Raw genomic sequence first — 5,133 nt, forward strand, 5'->3', positions numbered from 1 at the left:
TTAGGGACAGCACTGGGAGCAAAAGGGAAAGTTGAAAGTTCTGCTGCTGGAGGTCAGCACTGCATCCCCAACACAGCTAAAGTCACCAGAGAAAGAATAAAAAAGGGATTGAGAAACCAATTCCTGTGTAAATTCCTCAGATATAAGGGAGAGTTTTGAAAACAAAACAAAAAAACCTTGCACCTCTCATATCTGCTTTCTTTTTAATTAGCTGAGAGCTCGGTTTGGATGGCTGGAATGAGGGATGGGGAGGTGAGAATAGAAAAACAGGTGTCAGTGAGGCATCTTTCATGTCCTTCAGAAGATGGATGGGTGTGCCAGGCAGGGACCTGCATTTGTGTGCAGGCAGGAGTGTGGGAGGGACTGGCTGGGCTGCCAGAGAGGCAGTGATTTGGGGAAAAGCGAGTCACAATCCAAAGCCTGCTTGGCAAAGCTGGCTGGGAAGCATCCACTGTGGTGGCCTGCATGGCTCAGTAAGCCTGTGCAAAGCAGGAGGCCTCCTTTTTGCTAGTAAAGAGCAATGGAAAGAAAAAGAGAAAGAGAGAATGGAGCCAGGGAAAGGGAAGGAAGCAAAATTGTGTTTACATGACAGAGCAGCATGATCCTCATTCAAATAAACACTCTAGGCCACCCAAAAATCTTATCAGGTCTGTAGCTCCCCTGAGGTTTTGGGTTTTTTTTTGGTTTGGTTTGGTTTTTTTTGGTTTTTATGGGGTTTTTTTTGTGGGGTTTTTTTTTTTTTTTTTTTGCTTATCTGCTTTATTCTAGCTTGCTTTCCCCCTCTTTCTTTTCTTTTCCCAGTTCTATTCCTTTAATGTGATCAGAGGCTGCAGGTCTCTTGTGTTTCCCAGAATCCTGGTTAAGATCTTGTTGGCGTCTGGAAGGCAAAGAATGGCAGGGGTCAGGAAGGCAATGAAACAGCAAAGTTGAATCATTCCTATTATTTGAGTCTTTCTGGGAAATGCAGACCATTGGGGTTTGTATTTCTGGATTTTTTTTACCATTGAAATTTGCTTTCACCCAGGGAAATAGAGTTTGGCTCAAAACACTGAAAAGAAAGTGATCTCATTTTTGCTTCTGTTTTTTGGACTCAGACTCAGCTGGATGGAATCAGATCCTCTAAGAAGTTCCTGGTCAACAGAGAAGCTGCAGCATGAGATCCAAGACTTGAAAATAAAAACTCAACAGGGAAAAAGGTATTTTAGAAAAGCAAGCAATAAGATCCTCCACTGGAGTAGAAATGAATCCAAAGCCAGGCATCCTTAATTCTTCCTTCTCATATCAGTGCCATCACTAGTTATTATTTATAACCAATTTGCCAGAGAAATGTGTCTCAGCAGCAGGTTGAATTCTTTATTACATCTGTTTCAGTATCAAACCATCCCAAGAAACCTTCTGAGACTGTGTTTCTCCCAGTGCATTATGGAAATGCAGAGCACCTTTTAATCAGGAGGGACATCTCTGTTTAGTCTGCAGACTTCAAAATGCCTTCTGTTCAAAATGCTGTGTTGCTACCTGAGTGAAACCAGAGATAAAACTCCAGCTAATATCATGACTTCAGGAATTGGCAGATAATTAATTTCTAAAACTTGACACCACGTAGTGCGTTTCCTTTGTGGTTTGATTTTTTTAAATCAGTTTTCTTACGGAGTGAGTTTCACACCCCCCCACCCCCACCCCCCCCAACCCCCTGTAACAAATTAAAGCCATGTATTTTTGGAAGAGGAGGGTGTCAGGACTAAAACACTCTGCTGGGGACTTCTTGACTCCTCTACAGTCTACTGCCATGATCAATTTTGTTTAGATTATTCTCAGTCTCTGGGTCTAGAATTAGGAAAGCAAGATCCAGAGAGGTTCAGTGAAGTTCTAGATGGTTATTCAGTGTCCTGTCTTCAGGGGCTGAAGTATAGGAGAAGGACCACAACCTCTCAGTGCTGACTTGTCCAAATGAGACATCTCTCACATTGTCATTTTTGCCTCTGAACTGGAATCCTAAAATAACAAATAGGCAGTGGGGATGATCCAGTGATTCAACCATCAGCATTCACAGTAGTCACCCAAGATAGCTGCTTCCTTTAGCATCCATAAAAATACCGACCACTCTTTGGGACAGCTTGGAAGCCAAAGAAATGGTCTGTTTATTGAAATTAAGTTGCCGTATGAGCCCTAATTCTAATGTATCTCTGCTCCTTTGTGGCTCATATGCACAAACCAAACTCCATTATTCCCCACCTTCCCAAAACAGAGTAGATGTTTCTTCAAGGCAGGAATCTCATCTCTCATTTTGTCCTTGTGCACCATCAGAAGAACATTTGTGTCAGAGCTGGGCCAAGACAGTCCCTGGGTGTCAATGACAGAGACCAATGAGCTCCTGTCACATTACAGGAGAACAAAGGAGAAAACCCTGCTCGAGCTTAGGTGTGACACTTTGGTTTTCCTGCCCAAACAAAGTACCTGGATTTAATGGCACAGAGCAGGGAGGAGTTCAACATCCCATCAGGAGAAGCTTCACTCTGCTCCTATGCTGCTTGCCCCTGTGTCAGAGAGGCATTGAATTAAGTGATGGAGGAAGGTGGATCTGCTCTGCAGTGCAAAGAGACAAAATTCAGGTAATAACAGTAACTCCCAGTCCTGAATCTTTTCAGAAAAGCATTTACAAGCAGCTTTCTGGAGCAGTAAAGATTTTTCTCTTTTTCTTCTTTTTTTTTTTTCCTTTTTTCCTTTACTACAGAGAAATCTTTAACAAATAATCATTTTACACTGTACAGTTCATCAATAAAAGCAATAACATCAGGTTATGCAATAAATTAAATATGATGTGTAGTTGAAAGTAATCGTTCTTTCAGGCATCAGCTTCTTGTCACATTAAGGGCTCTGGCAAACAGGTTTAATATTCGTGGAATGAACAGAATTATTGACAAGCAGAGGAGGAACTAGACAGCAAGTGAGCATCATATTAATTTTTCAAAGCTTGATATTGCTTTTCCTGCTGACAGTGCAACAAACTTCCAGGGCTGGCTTTTGCTGAAGTGAGGTTTGGTAGTGGTGGCTGGTTTCTCCTTGATCTTGGTTTTCTGCCATTCTGTCAAGTTGGAAGAGAGAAGGGAAGAGGGAGAAAAATTGTGGTGGCTCAGAGGTAAGGGTGGTTTTATCCTTGGGTTTATTCTGGATAACTCAATTCAAGGTGAACTCCAGTTCTACTTTTCACTTTATCAATGGACATCTTTTATTACTTCAAAAAACAGTCCATAATTCCTATCACACTTCTGGAATTTAAGTACTGCTCCTTGGCCTAGAGAGTCTGGTGACTGAAATATTGGAGATCCTTTGGGACAGAGTTTCTCAGAATGGACAATTAAATCAGAGATGCAGTTACAAAGAGAGGTCTGCTGGGTCATCTGAGCTTCCTGATACTCGGAACTGCTCAAGGGTTGCATAGAAATGGAAACTGAAAAGCTGAACTTCCTGAGGTCCAAGTGGCTCATTGATGAGGTTGGAAATGTAGAAAGTGATGACAATTCACCTTTTTACCTAAGCATTCCCAAAGTGCTACAAAAACAGCTGAAAGGAAAAAATAACAAGTGTGAATGACCTCTATGAGGCATGTGCTTTGTCTGAGGCAGAGGTAAAAAATAGGCACTGACATTTCTCTTATCTCATATTTGAGCCTCAACCACCACACCCTCCCTCTGCTTGTCTCATGAAATTTGTCACCCAAAAAAGTATTAAAAAACGTGTTAAAACATGTATCTTTCTGTTGATGGGCTATGGAGAAGCAGAGGAGAAGGTTTCTGTGGAGTGGTGGTCAAGGACTGTTCAGGTCAGAGGTGCTTTGTATAAACTGTCATTGGAGATGCTCTCAGAGCATACATGGGACAAATACTTCCCAAAGCAGCTCTCTGGGCTGCCTTTTCCATTGTGGATGGGATGGGACTGAGCTTGTCTGCAGCATTTCTGAAGCAATGGATGAGATCTAATGCTATTAAATTAAAGGCAAGGATCCTTGCAGGTGGCAGTTTGGGAATACTCTCGTTCATCTCTATTAGGGTGGCCAGCACATTGTTTTTGAGCATTTTCCATAACCACAGGAACATGAGGAGGAGAAAATGGGAAGAAGGTGTAGGTAAAAGGCTGGTCAGTGATGCCCTATGGGCTCTGTTCAACCCTTTCTCTCCTCTCTCATCTCTGTTCAGAGCTCTGAAGGTGTTTTAGATCTGGCAAGGCATGGCTGCTGCAAGCTGGACAAGCTTTGGAACCTGGCACAATTGTCCCTTGATTGTCCCGAAAACTCTTATTTCAGAAGGGGATGGGTTTGCAGGCCTCATCAATTAACAGCCAGGTCAGGTTTGCCCAGCACTCGGTGCCTTCACGGGCTGACCTTCACACATGTGGCCAAACTTTCAGTCATGACCTCGTGTATCTTCAAAAATCAATCACCACTGAAAATTGCCCTGGCCAGAGCTTCCTTTCAGCTCTGAAATGTGGCAGCTGCTTTCTTCCAAAATACTCCAGAATGACCCCATTTCTGCAAAGAAATGTCAGAGCGTGAAAGAGCCAAAGGGGAATGGGGAGAGAGCAGAGCTGTTCCTCCTGATCAGCCCCAGCCTCCCCACACATTCCCATGGGTGGAATCAAATCCAAACTCTGGAAGGGATTTCATTTTTAATGGGAGGTGAGGGAATATGTGGGTCCCAGAAAGCTGCACAACTGATGGATGTTGTCACCTTTAAGATTTGTCTGTGAATCACTCCTCACTGCTCTCCTGGGATTTGTTTTAAGAATTTTTGTGTCTAATTTGTACTCAAGACTGGAGAGATCACTGGGCTGACAGAGTCCAGTAAAAAGGTGTAACATGAGTGGAATGGTCTCAAGAGCAATAGGAACAGGTTCCTTTTTTACTTATGAGCAAATCCTCTTCCACCCTCTCCATGCAGAAAAGAACCCAGGAATGAGAGGTATTAAAGCGCCAAAAAGTAGTCAAGATTTTTCTGAAGGTCTGGGAGAAAGTGAGAGAAGAACCCACAAGAGAAATGTCACCATAGGAGCACCCTTTGGTAATGAGCTGTTTCAAAAAACGTGGAAAATGGTAGAATTTCAGGCATCAGCTGTGTATCCTAATGGTGCATCAGTCAC

General features: G+C 42.9%; 1 long non-coding RNA gene across 2 annotated transcripts; it reads left to right on the forward strand.

Moving 5' to 3' along the window:
- Positions 1–215: 215 nt before the first annotated feature.
- LOC135283265 (uncharacterized) lies at positions 216–2,602 on the forward strand. 2 transcript variants are annotated; one of them, XR_010349108.1, is made up of 3 exons: positions 216–647; positions 1,095–1,196; positions 2,386–2,602. It is a non-coding gene; the product is annotated as an uncharacterized LOC135283265 (long non-coding RNA). The 2 variants fall into 2 exon arrangements; XR_010349109.1 differs by lacking the exon at positions 2,386–2,602 and adding an exon at positions 1,372–1,497.
- The last annotated feature ends 2,531 nt before the right edge of the window (positions 2,603–5,133 follow it).

The sequence above is a fragment of the Passer domesticus genome, chromosome 18 (genome assembly GCF_036417665.1).
Source record: "Passer domesticus isolate bPasDom1 chromosome 18, bPasDom1.hap1, whole genome shotgun sequence".
Taxonomy (NCBI): Eukaryota; Metazoa; Chordata; class Aves; order Passeriformes; family Passeridae; genus Passer; species Passer domesticus.